Source organism: Canis lupus, chromosome 3, assembly GCF_003254725.2.
Source record: "Canis lupus dingo isolate Sandy chromosome 3, ASM325472v2, whole genome shotgun sequence".
Taxonomy (NCBI): domain Eukaryota; kingdom Metazoa; phylum Chordata; class Mammalia; order Carnivora; family Canidae; genus Canis; species Canis lupus.
In genome coordinates this window covers 20,383,307-20,401,402 of record NC_064245.1, presented here as the reverse complement: position 1 = coordinate 20,401,402, position 18,096 = coordinate 20,383,307, and the positions used below count along the sequence as shown (strand labels likewise).

At 40.6% G+C, this 18,096-nt stretch overlaps 1 long non-coding RNA gene across 2 annotated transcripts in view; it reads right to left on the bottom strand.

The window, feature by feature from the left end:
• Positions 1 to 18,096, bottom strand: part of LOC118354291 (uncharacterized) — a 295,091-nt gene that overhangs the window by 249,814 nt on the left and 27,181 nt on the right. The window contains exon 4 of one of the 2 annotated variants that reach the window (XR_007409729.1): positions 16,702 to 16,871. The exons of the other annotated variant lie outside the window; for it this stretch is intronic. This is a non-coding gene — a long non-coding RNA (uncharacterized LOC118354291). The remainder of the gene's footprint in view (positions 1 to 16,701; positions 16,872 to 18,096) is intronic. 2 annotated transcript variants of the gene reach the window in all.

The following is an 18,096-nucleotide window of genomic DNA, read 5'->3' as shown; positions in this document are numbered from 1 at the left end:
ACCTCGAGTTACGTACTCTTTTGACTATATAAAACTAAATCTCAAGCTCTGAAAAGTAATAGCATTATACAAAGTATATTAACTACTTAAACAGAGCAAAATAAAATCTGCAATCAATAAAATCTTCACTTGAACTAAAAAGAGGAGAAAATATAAGTAGGGGATAGAGAGAAACTGGAATTTAGAGATGAACGCATTCATGCAATAGAAAGCAAGAATTACTTCTGGGATTAGAAAGATGGATGAAAAGGAAAAATGCCTTAAAGATGGGCTAAGGATATAAAGAAGGCTGAGAAGAAAGGCAAAAAAAGAACATCTTTTGTTTTTATTTTTATTCAGTAACTGTAAAGCAAATGCTTCCATCAAAAATTAATTAAATGAAACCATACAATAATTATAAACAATAGGGGTTGGGGGAAAAAGGAAGAGAGAGGAGCATCGATGCTGAGGGACAGAAATGTACAAAGTTATAACCCATAGGAGGAAGAGAGGAAGAGGTGCAACTTCAAAATATATGAGGATTGATAAAGGAATGCGGAATCTGCAAAGGAAATATGACTTGAAACAACAGATAAGCAACAGAATCAGAGAGAAAATCCAAGCATGACATGTTAAAATTAAGCATAATTAGATGGAAGGAAAGCAAACATCAGAAGTGATAAAGCAAATACACAAGACCATGCACAAGCACACGCACACACAAAAAATAATGGTAATAAAAAGAACAAAGGGAAGAGAGGAGAAAAAATAAGGGGAAAAAAAAAGTAAATTTCTCTTCCTCAGAAAATTCTACCCTAAAACTTCCCATCTCCATACACACACTCTGTAAAGAACCAGACACACAACTCTTTTCCCAGACATTGAGAATGTCTTTGCCCCCAGACGTCACCCCTCAACCCCCCTTACAGAAATTCTCCTGGGAAAAGCAACTGTTCAGGCAGCAGTGCCTGGGTTGCTCCTTCATTAGAATAGTTCCCACAGGCATGTGTCCTCGCTAGTAATACACAGGAATCCCATATGGCACAATCTGGATCTCGCAGAGGTGGAATCTGCATAAAGTAGGACGAAGCCAGGGCCAGCACAAAAGCGGAGACATGCATGTAGCGACATTGGCTCCATGCCCTCTGACCCAGCTCTGTGCCTGTTCCCACACTTCGTGCAAACCCAGGCGAGTGTGTCCGAGGGCCCGTAGGTAGCAACAGTCTGTCACAGGGTGAGGACGGGGCTGAAAGGAAGCCCAGAATTAGTCCCTCGGCAGTGCGTGGATCAATTTTAAGGCAGGGCCCTGTCATCCAAAAAGAAAACCTACGTGTGGCTGCAATTAACCCTGTTAGCATGTGTCTAGCATTGTCCTCCTGCCAAGCAAATGACCCCATGAGGGAGATGACCAGAGCAGACCATGCCTCTGATCTCTAACTCAGTTGCCTGCCATCTGTGACTAGAACTAATGGACTTAACTAGTAAAGGTTTCATTCGGGTACGTGTGGGCGTAGGTTTGCGGTGGATCTCTAGTTTATGCCAGTGTTTGTGTGTTACTTGGTGCTCCTTGAATGAAAGAAACTACAAACATTAAAAAGTGTGAACTAATTAATTTCTCGTGCCAGCCATTTACTCCAGTAAAGTTGCCATTTTTATAATTACAATTCAAAAACACATGAAAAATTATGACTGTAGTTCACGTTTACATTCAGGGATGGGGATTTTATTTTTGAAACAAAAATGCCTTTTCAATTTTTCTAACTTTTTCTCTACATACATTTTAATTTTTTTTTAATTCATTTTTTATGATATTCACACAGAGAGAGAGAGAGAGAGAGGCAGAGACATAGGCAGAGGGAGAAGCAGGCTCCATGCACCGGGAGCCCGACGTGGGATTCGATCCGGGGTCTCCAGGATCACGCCCTGGGCCAAAGGCAGGCGCCAAACCACTGCGCCACCCAGGGATCCCTCTACATACATTTTAAATACTTCAATGCAAAGGGCTGAGGCAAGGCCACGTGAAATGCAATTTCCAACTTCCTTATTCAACTTTCTTTTTCTGGTTTGAAATAATATAATTATTTTGATCGGGAGAGAAATTTTAAACCTCCAGCAACATTTTTTGATGTCCACTGCATGCTTGAAAAGAAATAAGGGCCCCCAGGAAGTGCAATGAATTATTCAGGAACAAGGTAAAACATCCGTGTCTCCTTGCTGGGCATTCTAGACTCCTAGGCACTGGCATGGCAGGCTGTATCCCAGGGCTCTGGACTCTTATCTAACAGAACATCTTCTTCATGAGGACTATGCAGTCTTGATTTGCCATGTACCTTCACACACAACAACAAAATCCAGGCAAGCTGCCTTGCTTGAATTTTAAGACAGGCCACTCACAAAGTAGCAAAAGAAAGGTGCTGTGTGGAGTGCTAAAAGACCACAGAATTTATTTGTTAGGAAGCTGTAAGTACAGGGATCATCAAGGCCCATCATGTGTTCCCCGGGTTCGGGACAGATTGGCAGGGCTGCCAATCACAGCGTCCTGCAGTCCCCTACGTCACTCCTCAAAGTGGGCTGCTGCTTCTTTGGGAGCAGGAGTGGTTTAAGGACATTCCTGGTTTGCCAGAATGTGTCTGTCTGATTCCAATAGGGGGCAGATGGTGAGAAAAGAAAACAAGAAAGGAGTAAGGAGATGGGTGAAAGAAAATCAGGGCCCTGTTTTTATGACACACTTAATAATAGTATCTAATTTCAAATCACAGAATGGACTTTTGTTTAGGTGTTTAGCTGTTGGTTGCTGTCTGATCTGATCTATATTCATATCTTAAAGCAAGAATATTGCTTAAACGCTGTACTATTTTAATCAAATGTTCAGTATATCGTACCAACTTCTAACACTTTCTGATGCTTCTTCTAAGCATATTATATGGACTTTAACCAGAGTAAAATGCTAATAACAACATATCCTGCCTATCACTGTCCTTATCTACAGTTCCCCAGGGCTCCTGAGTCGATGCTCCCTTGGTTAAGCATTGACTCTTGTTTTCGGCTCAGGTCATGATCTCAGTCCTGCATCAGGCCCCACACTCTCCCTCTCCCTCTGCCCCCACCCACCCCCTGTCCATGTGTGCTCTCTTTCTCTTTCTAAAACAAATACATAAATCTTAAAAAAAAAGAAAAGAAAGAAAGACTTCCTCAAGGGGCTAAAGATGGCCTCTAACCCAATGTTATCTTGTTTTAACAAGTCATTTGAATTTAAGATATAACAAAGCAGCATCTATAAATAGGCAAATTCTATGTCTAAAATGAGGTGGGTTTCTTTTTTTTTTTTTTTTTTAAGATTTAATTTATTTATTTAAGCGAGAGTGCACCAGCACAAACAGTGGGGAGAGGGAGAGGCAGGCTCTCCACTGAACTGGAAGCCCAACATGGGGCTTGATCCTAGGACCCTGGGATCATGACCTGAGCTGAAGACAGTGGCTTAACCAACTGAGCCACCCAGGTGCCCCTAAAATGAGAGATATTTTTACCAATGGGAATGCTCTGATAAAAAGTTTGGAGACAATGAATATATTAGGACTTTGGCACTCAATGGAAAGACAGAGTGCAATTATACTTGCTGGCCTGAAATAATATGAGGGAGACTGGGCTTGTCTCCCATCAGAATAAGCCTCCTGCACTGGCATGCCCAGATGGTCATCACTAACATTATATGTCTTTGGGTTAAATGATATCCACTCCAAGTGTCTGCGTAAGATACAAACACCCAACTGAGAAGGCCCGGAGGTGATATCTCTAACACTGTCATGTTAAAGAGTGGCCTGAGAGTATTGCTTACCAGTACTGGGTGGGAGCTGTGGACGAAGGAAGCAGGACCAAACCCTGAAAAGCATTAGGATTCACTGAGGGCAAATGACACCACCCCATCCTTACACTAGAGAGGTGTTCTCAAGTTCTCAGCATAAAATGGGTGTAGGCCAGGACCACCCTCAGCTCGTGCTGTCAACAGGTGTGCTCAGTCGCAGGCAAGGGGGGGGCGGCATTGTTCACTTACTAACAGCACCCTGTGATAAGCATGTGAGCATCGTATTTTGGTCTGTCTAGATATAACTCTGAAGGATTTTTTTTAGTAGTATTCGGTATTTTTTGTAATATTGGCAATTTACTGTATATAAAACTCACAAAGTTCAAATTCTATTTTCAAGCCACTCTCTTTTTTTTTTTTAAACTACTGTCCATCTGTTCACAGTTATTTCTAGATGGAAACAGGACCCGTGGTCTCCTCACTCGCGCTACAATACACCAGAACCATGAGCATTTCAATCAGTTGTCTTTGTCATCTGTCCCAGGATTTCTTCGTTGCCCTCCTAACGTTTCCCCATTGTACCAATGCTCTTTTAATAGAAGGCATTTTAGAATAGAGAAAAGAGAAGTTAACCTCTCCTGGGATGACCGTTAAGGCCACACCCTCCCCACAATTCCATACCTGAAACAATTAGCAGATTGATTCTAGTGCACTGGGGACACACCCATTCTGTGCCACGGCCCTGACGGGCTCTTGCAAATCCTGAAGGCAGTCATCTCTGCCAGCCGCCCATCCCATCACCTCAGCAACAGAAACCCTCCGACCCACAGGTCACTCCACAGCGTCTTTGACAAGAACACATCCCCCGTGGGTGGTCTGGCTTTTACAAGTGTTTGGGCACAAATACATTAATGTGACTTTTTTTTTTTTTTTTTTTTTTAATGCAGCTGATCCTTCAATGCTTGCATGGAAAAAAATCACCCCACCAGTACTCTGCTCTCTAAAATACTTTTTTTAAAAGGGAGCAAATCCAAACACTGCACAATTTCAGACTGTTGTTGGTTCCCAGATTCTCATCGCCCTCCTGCCATCCAGTCAAAAGCTCATGCATTGTATTCGTGTTTTCAGCTCTGCTGTCCTCGGAGCATCTCCATGCTTTGCTGCACTGCAATGATATTTAGTGTCCTGTCAGTTCCCCGGTGGCAAGGAGTGCAACCAAATGGTTTGCTACTTAATCGGCACAAACTGTGAGCACTTAGAAACTAGACACAGAAAAGGCTGGCTGTTCCTTGATTACAAATATCAAAATGCTTTTTAAATAAGCAAAACTTGCTTTGGCCTACTGGCAAGCAAAATGTGCTCTTAAATTTTTGTTCTAATTAAGAAAAAACAAGAGTATTTTCAGAATCAGCTTTACAGTGATATCTACAGCTGAAGTTAATTCGATTTAGATGAGAAACCAGGCACTTTTTTCACATAACAGGTTGTTCAGAGTCTCAGAAAGTATTAAACTATTTTCTTCGTCATTGGAAGGAAACATTCTTTGCAACAGCTGTAACCTGAAGGCGAAAATGCCTAATTCGCTCGTAGATTATTAAAAAGCAGCAGGATGTACTCAAAATGAAAGGCCCTTAGTTCTTCAGATTGAGGTGACTAGTTAAGGAGAGAAACAGCAGGACGTTTCAAGGGTTCTTTTTGAGGTCTGAGTTCTAAGAAAGTTGCAACAGCTTCTCAAAGTTCCAGAGGCTCAGGAAAGAAGCTACCAAATTAAATTGATTGCTTTTAAAGGGAGGAAAAGAAGAGCAAGTGAATAGTGAATTATTCACACGGCCCCATTAATGAAAATTGTGTGTGTGTCTGTGTGTGTTTAACTGAGTAGCTTATTTTCCCAGAACACAAATAGGTGGGTCAACTAGAAAGGAAATCTCAAGGGAAGGGCAAGTGGACATAAATGCTCGTTTTTGATACCCGTCCGCCAACTTGTGAACTGCTGGTCTGTTATCAAACCAGAGCCCACCCACCTCTGTTTCATGATGCTACCTAGGTGCATTTGATGCTCTACCCCCCGGCTCCCGGAGACGTCTTTTTCTGCTCCTTTGTTCTATCCAACTTCTGTTTTACTCTTTCCTCCCTTCCCTGTAACCTCTGTCATTCATCAGCAGACTCTTGCTCTGCGCCATGACCTTGCTGTGTTCTTTGGGGTCAAAACTCCTTGAACTTCTCCCTGACCCTGACACTTGTTCCGGCCTCGTTCTTGTCCTGGAGCTGCCTGCCAGAGGGCTCCCTGGCGGCCTTCTCAGAGGACTGGGGGCAGTGTCAGCATGGCCAAACAGCCTGATTGCTGCACGCAAGCCCTTTATTGACAGCATCTTCCCAAAGGTGGAAAGCGTGAGTCAATTTTGAACTTGAAAATTTTGCATGGTTTCCAAATGTCCTGAATGTATTCGCCTGTTTCATATGATTATCACTTTGCAGCATGCTGCTGGCTACCTAAATCCCATGCAAATAGCTTGGAAGATGTAGGCTCAGTGAAAAACACTCTCCCACATGTACAATTAGAACCAAGCATTATTCCCTACAAATCGAGCTCTAAGAAATGAAAAAGGGAGGTTATTATTATTTTTAATATTAATAGCAACTATTAACCGTTAATTTAGCCTAAATCATCTGCAAGGGAAATCTGTGCTGCTTGCTTGTTAGTTGAGTGGAGTGCATGATAATATTCTGTTGTATGCTGCGTGGCATAGTCAGTTGCTAGGTTACCCAGAGCATCAGGAATTCAGGGAACAATGTACTTATATCTTTTTCAATTTTGAAAAATAAAATAGGTATTGACATAAAATACAGTGTGGCACTGAAGTAATTTTGTAGTGGAGAGATCAGAGGAAGGGGGCCTTTCATCTCGGTGACAGCAGTTTACTCCTCGTTGTGACTTACCGAGGGCAGTGGCAGGACAGCACAACAGGATGTCAGTCTGTGGAAGAATGCTTGCGGTCCCCGTACCCCAGCAACTGTTTCTTGAGTCAGGCTCCCCAAAGCCATCCAGCAGCTGCTGTTCTGAGCTGTGTCAACTGGTCCTACAGACACCCATGACAGGCCCCGTGATGTATGGGCCTGCAAGGGAACAGCCAAGCCTTTCATGTTCAAAACAAATATGACAGATCCGGCGAAGGTCCTCAGCCGGCTGGGGCCATGCCGGGAGCTTTCTTTTTTTTAATGATTATTATTATTATCACCTTCCTACTCAGAGATAATGTCATAATTTACAGTCAGGCATTGTGTGACCCAAATGATTGATGCCACTTGGACATGAATTGGTGGGGTTAATAATGGTCTTTCAGCAGGGCCCAGCATGGGAGGAAGCTCTCTCAGAAAGGCCGCCTTCGCTTTGATATTCTGCTCAAGACAGGAAGGTGGACTTCTGGGAGCCAACACTCCATCACGCTCTACATCTGAAAGCATCCCCTGGGCCCTAGTGAAAACTAGGGATGGGGAAACCTCAAAAGCTTCTTTCTGTTCTTTCCAGAAGTACTTTTGATTTTGTTTCACCTTCAGCAGTGGATGTCACCATAGAAGCTCCACTCAGCTGTGCGGCCTAATTCTCTGATAAAACAAGAAGTGCCCCTGGAAAGTATGTATCAAGACTCCAGACAGGGAATCTGCCTCAATCCCAGCAGCATTATTCAGTAGGAGCCCCAGCTACACTGGGTTGCCTCCGTGTTCTTTAATCTGCTCATCATGGCATCCTATCGAACGCCTGTGGTCAGACACTGGGCTGAACGCTGAGGAGTTAACAATGATTAAGATTTGTTTGTCTTAACAATGATTAATGATTATCTTTAAGGTGATCAAAGCCAACTGGAGATACCGTAATAAACTTAAAGAAAGGAAAGGCATGATGAGGAGACTAGTGTTCATCTTACACCTATGTGGCAGGTACGTCAATGAAATTTTTTTGAGCTTAAGGAAACTGAAATTGAATCCAAGGGATGTTAAGTACTGCCTAAGATCACACAGTAAGTAGAAAATTAGGATTGGAATCCAGATCTCCCTCTCCTGCTGTACATTTTGGTGTAAAAGATAGCCATGTATAATGAGAATAATTTTCAAAATCTAATCCAAAGTATCACAAAGGTGAAGAAAGGAAATATGCCTCTTCAATGAAGGCATCAGAGAAGTCTCAAGGATGGAATGGGGTAAATGTAGACCTTGAAGGATAAGAGAATATCAATAAGTGGAGAAGGGCAGATCTAGCACCATGACAATCCTATTGCAGGCAATTCTGTTTAGAGAGTCACTATACCTTTGTTTCCAGCGCTGCCAAAAAGGAGAACTACTCTTTGGAAAGATTAAACTGGGACAGCTTGTGCCAGTAAGTAGCGGCGTTCATTTTTCTTAAACACTGCGGTTCGCCTGTCCCTCTGCAACACGCTACGCAGCCATCACCATAAAAGCATCATTCATCTTAAATTTCCTTTTTAACTTTATACCTACAGCCAGCAATACCTGTCCTCCAAAAGCCCTAAAGCACTTTAAAAACAGATGATATTATTACTATTTTACTGGCAATGACACTGAATCGTACCTCCTGTCTAATCCTCTTTTTGCTGGAATTATCGATAGGTACTCGTGATAAAGATTACTTTATATGAACAACAACAACAACAAAAAAAAAAAAACCCACAAGTGCAGTGAGTCTTCCTAAGTAATAAAACAAGGCAGAAATGATTTACAAATACACGGTAGGTATGCAATAAATAGCGAATAAAATCAACTCTAACACACATCAACATCTTCAAAAGCAACTTAGCTGAGGGTCCCACAGCTTTCAATCCCGAATCTATTAATCTTGTCTGCTTTCAACTGCCCTCCAAAGCCAACACAGGAAAGCCCGAATTCATCAGCCTGGCATCCAGAGTCCCTCTCTACAATTTGATCCCCATCTGGACCTACATGGCCCAAAGTCTTCTCCTTATATGATTCTGGGTTAGTTGGCCAAAAGAGAAAGTTTCGTGGGATTTGGAGCCAAAAGTGAAACTGGAGCCACTGTGTTCTGAGAATCAGTAAATGGAGGGTACTAGGCTCCACTGCCATTCACATACATTGATGCTGAATCTGCTGGATCACGCTATGGTTCTTCTGCAGGGCACGCATGTCCTCAAGGTTGGAGGTAGTGATTAACTGCAGCTTCCAATGCAGCCTTTGTCTTTGCTCTCGCCCTCTTTACACTCTCCATCTCTTCCCACTTGCCAGTCCTGCTAGCCTCCCATCTCCAGAAACAAGAAACAACCTGCCACGGACTTCTCCCTGGCTCCCCAAATCATGTGCAGTCAAACTTTTGTTAGAAACTCCCTTATTTCACATCCCTCGTAGTGGGTCTCCTCCCCTGATCAAACCATAATAATTACGCTAGCCTTCATACCCTAACCATCTTTATATTTCATTTCTACTTTTGTACACCATATCATTCTATTTTGTTCTATTACTTTCCCCTACAATGCCATTTCTTGCTTCCCTACTTGTGATATAATAATACCAACACTGGGTGCCCTGGTGGGTCAGCCAGTTAAGCATCTGCCTTCAGCTCAGGTCATGATCAAGGAGTTCTGGGATCAGTCTCACAGCAGGCTCCCTGCTCTGTAGGCAGCCTGCTTCTCCCTTTCTCCTTCCCCCTGCTTGGGCTCACTCTCTCTCACTCTGTGTGAAATAATAAAATCTATAATAATAATAATAGCCAACACTTAGAAGAACTTACTACGTGCTAAGAACTGCCCTAAGTGCTTTACATATTAAATTATTGAATCCTCACAGCAACCCTATGAGGTAGGTACTATTGCCACCCTGGTTTTAAAGATGAGGACAATGAGACTCGGAAACGTTAAAGTTGACTTGCCAAAGATCCCACAGGCACTAGGATCCGAACCCAATCAGTCCAGTTCCAGAATTCCTGCCTTTAGTAACTACTCCATGCTGCCTCTTACCTTCTATGTAGCCCACAAAGAATGCTGTGTTAACAAGTGAAGCCCCAAATCTCAGTGGTTTAACACAATAAAGTATATTTCTCCTTCATGAAAAGTCATGCGTGGGTCAGGCATTCTCTTCACCACCTGGAATCTAGCCCCCAAGGCTGCCACCATAGAGAAAAAAATATATCCACAGGATTTTGCAGGACTATTTTAAGGGCCAGGCCCACAAATGGCTTCCATTCATATCTCATTGGCCACAACCCAGTCACATGGGCCCAGTCTACCTGCAAGGGAGTCTGATACATGCAGAGAAGTCTGTGGTGATTGTCAAACACCAAATCTCTAGCATGCTCACCCTTCTCCATGAAAACTGCCTTCTAGACAGAATGATTCTCTGCCAAAGCACTATGTTTGCAAATCCCTTAGATAGTACAGAGCATCTTTTTTTGAAACCTTATTATTTTAATTTTACTTTTTATCAAAGTAAAAACAAGAGAAAAACTGAACATTTTTAAGTCAATTCATCATGTCATCTTAGAATGAAAAACAGTGGTCTCCTGCACCAGTGCTTCTAGAAACTTCCATGCCCCCGTTCCATCCTAGACTCTCTAGTAGTCCTGTCACTCTGTTGTCATCCTAGTTATTTCCTCTTCTTCTTCCTACATGGAATCCCTATGTTCTTGTGCCCATGTCCTGTTTGATCATAATTACAACCTCATTTTCTTAGAGTAAGTCTTAAGTGGGTTCTGCAAAAGGAGGCACATGTTCTGAGATCTTGCATGCAAAATGTGTTTGTTGTATAATAGTTCGAATGGATAGAGAATTCTAAGCTTCCTTTGTTGCTACTAAGAAATTTGATGCCATCATAATTCTTGATCCTTATATGTGAGCTACTTTAAAAATTTAAAGAATCTTCTTTATAATCTTATCCTGAAATTTCCCAGTGAGGTATGTTGGTATGGATCTTTTGCAGGCCCTCATGTTGGGCACTCAGTGGGCTCTTTCAGTGTGGAAATGTATGCCTTTTAATTCTGGCGAGTGTTCTTATATGACTTCTTTGTTCACTTTCTTCCCATTCTCTTTATGGAAATATTATGAATCAGATATTAGTCTTTCCGGATTGGTCTTTGAATGTTCTTATATTTTCTTGCCTTTTAAAAGACCATTTCTTTGTCCTTTTTCTTCTACTTTCTGGAAAATGGTCTTAACTTCCAAACTTTTTACCTTTTTTTTTAAAATTATTTTGGCTATTTTATGTTTAATTCCAAAGGGCTCTTTTGTTTGTGTTTTTTTCTAAGTGTTCTTTTTAATGCTGTCTTGTTCTTGATTCACAGAAAGAATACATTCACTCAGCTCTCCAAAGATTTTATTAATGGCTTTGAAGCAGGAGAAAGGTGCATTTCTTCTGTTTCCTGTCTTATCTATATTTTCCTGAGTTCTTTTTGTTCTCTTTCCTTTTGTCTCTCTCTCTCATACATGCACACATACACACATTTTCCTCTGTCTTTCTTGTTGAAGGCTATCCTCATAGATCTGCTGACTTGTTGTCCATTCACATTTAAGAGTGAAATACTAGAAAATTGTTTAGCAACTGTGTAAGATGGAAATTGTCACTTGGTAGGTTTCAGTGCTGTCTAGCCATAGCCCTTTGGATGAGTGATTTAGATCAGTCTCTGTGGACAGATACATATACTCAATGATAGTTTGGAACCTCCAGAGACAATTTTCCACCCTCCTGCCTGTGAGCTGCTTCTTTTAGCCAAGTAGCTCATGGAGGTCAGGTAGTCTTAACCACTCAGCATAAAGATTTTCACTTAGTCATCCGCTTTTTCTATAGTATCTTTCCTCCCACCATTCACATGAGACTCATCACTTCAATTTTCTTAAAAAATAAAACCTCTGCTTTCTGTTAACATTGGAGAGGGAAAGAGGACCTAGCATCTTGGTATAGCAATTTCCAACCATTTCCCCCTGTTTTCAATTCCATGCTTTATTTCTGTCTTCAGTGATACCAAATATCTTCAATTTCTGAGATTTTCTAAGATCCTGTAGCAAAATTTGATTTCTCATTGCCGTTACCATCTGTAGACACTTAGAATCAGTTTTCTACCTCTGCCAATTCTTCTACTCATTCCTATGTTCTAAAAATGGTTTGCTCTATTGTTGTATCTGTTCCCATTCTGGTATGCCTATCAGTTCATGCCTCCTTAGTTTTTTTTACTGTACAGTATTTCAGGATGGTACAAATAAATGTGTACATAATCCACTAGGTTTAATCTGCTTATGTTCTATCCATGTGCACACCTTCTTTACTCCAACAGAGTTATAAACTTCTTGAAGGCAGGTAGCATAACTTACTCTGCCTTCTATCTCCCATGGGATCTTGCACATAACAGACTCTCAAAAAATGTTTATTTTATTGGAGTGTTGGAAAACCACCTGAAATTGTATCCAGAACCTCACAAAACCTACTTCACGTCAAGGCATTTGAATAACATTTTTTTTTTTTATAATAAAGTGTTTAGGTAAAAACCTCTGTCAACAATCCCTGGAATTGTATAGATCAGCCTTTATATTTCCTCACCTCCTTGTTTTGATTTTTTTAAAGATTTTTATTTATTTACTTATTCATGTTAGACATAGAGAGAGACAGACAGACAGACATAGAGAGAGGCCAGGCAGAAGGAGAAGCAGGCCCCTTGCAGGGAGACCGATGTGGGACTCGATCCTGGGACCCCAGGATCGCACCCTGGGCCAAAGGCAGGCACTAAACCGCTGAGCCACCCAGGGATCCCCTTGATTTTTTTTATTGGCTAGATAAATGTTCTTCATTCAACTTCTACTTTTTAGCCGAAGCCCCAACCAATATAATTTACAGTAAATGAAAATGAAAGAGATCCCTGGTTATTTCTAAGTATTAAAGACAAAGCAAAAATCCATAAAGGATTTCAGTCTCAATCTCTAAGTTTCTATTGGCACCTTCTTGTTGTGACTGAGAAGTTCCTGCTGTTAAAAATACATAAAGAGAGTGACCCAATCTCTCAGGGTTTTTTTAGACAATGATATGAATACTGACTGTTTACTCAGTTAGGAAGAAACATTGCCCACAAAATAAGAGATGACAATTTAAAAGAGCAAAGTGTAAATCCACATCTATTTTTTATGATACAAAAAAGACTATTTTTAAATCATCAACATTTTATTCTTCATAGCTGCTTCTGCGTGTGTGTGTGTGTGTGTGTGTGTGTGTCTTTTTAAATTGTCCTTCCCCATTGGGGCATCATTTTAAGCTAAGATTTTTCAAATATATTATTTTAACTGCTGCTGTTTTGTTTTATGTATTTTAATTGAAGTTTTAAATTCTGTGCTTACACCCCATGGAGTAATAACCACAAAGGGTACAATTTTATTAATTGAAAAAATAAATTTGAAGCAATGCCCTAAATAAGTTAAACAACTAGGTTATAGATGGACTTCCAAGAGATATATGGATTAAAATGTGTTAGTGCTTGTGTGCTCTTTATGTACATGTGAATCACTTTATATTATAAGGACAAATAGAATGGTAAAATAAAAGTCTAAATTACTTTTATAAAAAATACTGTATTCTTGAACTACGTAAGTTATAACGTGTTTCTGAAGAAAGAATTTCATGAAGATTATAATACCCCTGTTTGTTCAGAATCATTGAGTAACCACTGTGTGCCTGTACCATGCTATGCATTAGGAAAAAAAGAAATGACCCCCCCCCCATAAAATAATTTGCCTTCAAAGAGTTTGCCATCAAAAGACAAATGTACAAATGGTTGCAAAACAACATGAAAACTGCTAGAGCATGTCTAGATATGGAGTTCTGTAGGAATAGATACAAAGGAACGCTGGAGCTGAGACTTGCAAAATACTTTGGCATTATCCAGGAAAGTAAAAGCTGTAGTGGTCGGTCATTCCAGAGGGAGAGTGCAAGTGTGCAGAATGCAGGGCAAGGCATCATTCTGGTAAAGCTGGGAACAAAATGAGACATGGAGGGGGAAGAAGGAGCTAGAAAGGTAGGCAGGAGCCAGACTATGAAAGACCCTGTAAGCCATGCAAAGGGGCTTGGATAGTAGCCATGGAAATAGAGGATTGGAGGATTTTATGAAATGGATTAACAAAATAAAATCCATATTTTAGAGAAGTCATCTTCTGAAGGATGAACTGCCAGGGGACAAGAATAGAGGTTGAAGAGTCTTTGCACTATCCAAGAAAGAAATGATAAAGTCCTGAACTAAGGCACTAGCAGCAAGGCTGGAGGGCAAATTTAAACTAAATCTAAGAGATAGAGATGACAGGAATTGGTAAATGATCAGATAAAGGCAAGAAGAGAAAGGAGGATGACCATGACATTTCCTACTTGGGTGCCCGTACTGAGGGTAGTTCCATTTGCTGCGATAGGAAAAAGAGAAGAGAAGATGGTGAAATCTTAAGAAGGAGAAATCTTAAGAAATTCACTTTTAGGGACCCCTGGGTGGCTCAGCAGTTGAGCATCTGCCTTCGGCTCAGGGCATGGTCCTGGGGTCCCAGGATCAAGTCCCGCATCCAGCTCCCTGCATGGAGGCTGATGTTCCCTCTGCCTGTGTCTCTGCCTCTCTCTCTTTCTGTGTCTCTCATGAATAAATAAATAAAATCTTAAAAAAAAAAAGAAAAAGAAATTCACTTTTAGATCTGCTCTGTTTAATGTGGTAACATCATAACCAGGTAGAGATTTCAGGAGATATGTAGCTCTGTGTGCTCAAACCATGACTCTGACATGTCTCATTTCCTTCCATTTTACCTATATTCCAGTCACACTAACCTTCCATTTTTATCATTGGGACTTTCTGTGTTCTTTTTTGCTTTAGGGTCTTTGGGCTTCTTGATCCTTACTGGAGACTTTACATGACTGGTTCCCTCACTTTATCTAAGTTTCTATTCAAAGGGCTATCAAGAAGACTTTCTTTCCTACCTCATATGAAATAATCTCCAAAACCTATGTCACTCTCTACTCCCATACTTTTTTTTTCTTTATAACATGTGTCACTGCCTGAAATTACATCATGCATTTGTTTGCATTTTTGCTTAACTGTTTGCCTTAACAGAATGTTTCATATGACAGCAGTCTTATCTGACATATTCTTTTCTGTATCCTCAGTGCCCAGAAAAGCTTCTGACACATAGTCAGGGGTCAATGGGCAGCAGGAAGGGCCCACCTAAAAAGGGTCACAAGGTTGTAGTGGCGCCAACTTTGGTAGTTCCTTGATACTATTAGCAGTCAGCAGTTTAGACATGAAGGAGGTGATCTGGACTGATCCAAAGCATGTCAGGTGGCAAAATATCTTTGTAAAAGAAAGGAGAGAGATGGCAAAGAAAAAAGAAAGAAAGAAAACAGAAATGTGATCCAGTCTAGATAAGAGCGGAAGTATTTAGGACTCAATTTGGCATAAGGGAGAAAAGGAACCATCTAGCTCATGAAGCTAAATATTGAAAAAGTAAGTATCCCTTTAGGAACATGTGATTTCATTTGCTTAACTGAAACCTTGAAACCTAACTCTGTCTCTCAGCTCTGCTTTTCTATCTGTGTGGGCTTCATTCTCTGACAGGTCCTCCCTGAGCAGTAGCCAAAATGATAAGTAGCAGGAACAGGCTTACCTTTCACCAATTTAGAAACCCCAAGAGACAGTGGATGCCTCTTCCCCAGTAATGCCAACCAAATCTGGATTGACATGTCCACCCCTAAACTAATCATAACAACTAAAGAAATGGAGTATTAGGATTGGCCAAGCCTGGTCACATGTCCACCCCTGGACTCAGGGGATAACAGTGCCATCTGATCCATAAACTGAGGTTAGAGTACCAGTGATTCCCTCAAAGGACACTGAGTAGACAAAGAATACAAGTGTGCTACAGAATATAAAACACTGAGGAACCAATGAGGTAAAAGGAAACAGAAGGAAAGTTCAAGTGCTTAAAGATTTCAACAAAATCCAAGTGCATTATTAGGGGAGGGAATAAGGGAATGACAGAAATGGCAGGATGCTGGCTGAACAGCAGGGAAATAATCTCAACAAACACGGGGAGTGATCTGTGAGTCAATGTAAACCAGTACAAAAGAAGGAAAAACAATAGTAAAATCAGGTACTATAAATCCAAAACTAATATAATTAATAAAACAAGTATTAACAGTAAAGCTTAGGTAATAGCAAATTCAGAAAAGTACTTGTCCATTAAGTGAGCCATCAAACCAATTCTTTCTCTCAATCTATTGGTTGTTTAACTGGGTTGATCAATACCTGGAGCCAAAATAAATAGTAAATATAATAAACAAAAAGAGATGCTAAGTATATAGTCAAATATTATAAATAAAAAGAGAAACATTGTCAAGAGTAAAAATAATGTATATGTACCCTTAAAAGTTTTAGGGAAGGGACTTACTATGGGCCAAAAAAAAAAAAAATGCTTGGATATGCTCTGTCCTAGCTAAATGTCTTCTATTCATATTAATTTCACATCAATAAGGTATTCAGTTGTGTGGCGACATTGAAGCCTCCACATAGGTATTAATCTAACTATTTAGATTAGGTACCGTTATTCCCATGTGTTATATGGTTGAGCCCATAACAAATTGAGCATACATCAATTTGTTTTATCTAAGAAGTTAATCATTTTTCACCTATTTTAATGTCTTAAGAGTATCTAATAAAAGTTGCAAAATAAATATGCCATTTGGTTAATACTAGAAGTATCACTCAAGGCAGAGACAGAAATGACTAGATTGCTCATCATTGATGACTAGCAATCATCCTACAGGCAAATACAACATACCATCATGTTCAAGAATGTTAGCTAGGAATGCTCTTATCCCATTCTGGAGGAAGTGTTTTTCCCCAAGTACTCACCTTTTTGCCCCACCTTGTCTTCTCATCAAATAGAGAAACTTACCTGGATACAGGTACAGGGAGAAGCCAGAGGCATGTGTAGATCCTGTCTACCATAGGAAGCTGGCATTCTGCTCTGCTCTTCCATGCTGGAAGTTGTACAGGGGCAGGCCCCCACATGGGAAAGCTTCTCCTGACCTGGGGCTGCCCTTAGCTGGATGAGCATGTCTCACTCTGCAATACGATAATAGGAATCCTATTATTGGCCACATTCTCCAACATCCGCTTTGCTGATAATAAAGGGGACCCCTGGGCACTGCATCTATCTTTTGTTTTACCTCTCAAACAATTCCACACTCAGGCAGGGATAAGGTGTTACATGCAAATCCCAAAAAGGTCACATCTACTTTTAAATAAAATGTATTTCTGGAGACCAGAACTTAAAGAAGCTTGTTTTAAGACAAAATTCAGTGTGTGACCTATTGCCTTTACTGACTTGGGTATTTAAAAATATGGATAAAACAAAGAGAAATGAAATACAGATCTTAATTATCCTGCATGGAAAGGAATCACAGAATTCAAGAACATTATATGAAATATGGCTCTTTCACACAACTCTTTTAGTACTCTCCAAATACATTCAATCTATCCGTATTAGCATCCAAAACTACCTGTTACATAAAGACTTAAGTAACTAGAATAGATTTTAAAAAAATCTTTACCTTTAATATTACTTTTAGTTCTTCCTGAAGAAGGGGGGGGGACCATTCTCCAGCCTGCTAACTAACATTTATTTCTCCAGTACATCCACCAAACTTCAAGTGAACATCTACCTACTAACAGCAAGACACTATAGACACTATGTATACAAACCATCATGATTTCCCCTTCCAAGGAACACACAATAAAACTGGGGAGATGGTACCTGTGTATAAGTACCTAGTATGAGGTAGGATTTGCTAAGTTCAAAACAGATAATAAAAATCACATGGACATTTACAAGAAATCATAACCTCTGTCGGAGGAGAAAAGCGTCTCCACAGAGGAGGAAGTAAATTAGGTGGCATTTTCATTGGAGATAACAGAGGAAGGTATAAAAGGAAGAGCAAATGTGTGGAGTTTGGAAAGCACAGGCAAAGAGCTTTTGGGGAGAAATGAGAGATGAAACTGAAAAGGTATTTTGGGGCCATATCTGGAGCGGGGCTTGAATCTCAAAGAAAGTTAAAAATGTTTGGAAAAACTGCTGTGTGGGATGTGCAGTGAGTCAGCAAGAGATGAATAAAAGAAGTGCTGAGCAGAAATGAGGGTTTGGTTAAAGTGAACGAGCACGAATGTGTGGCAGACTCAATCAGCACAGCTTTCTCTAGCAGCACTCTGCAGCCCAGCAAGGAAGCGATTGGAAGTTCAAGGTCAGTGGGGAATTTTAGGGAATAAGCAAAGCACTGCTGAGTTGGCTGGC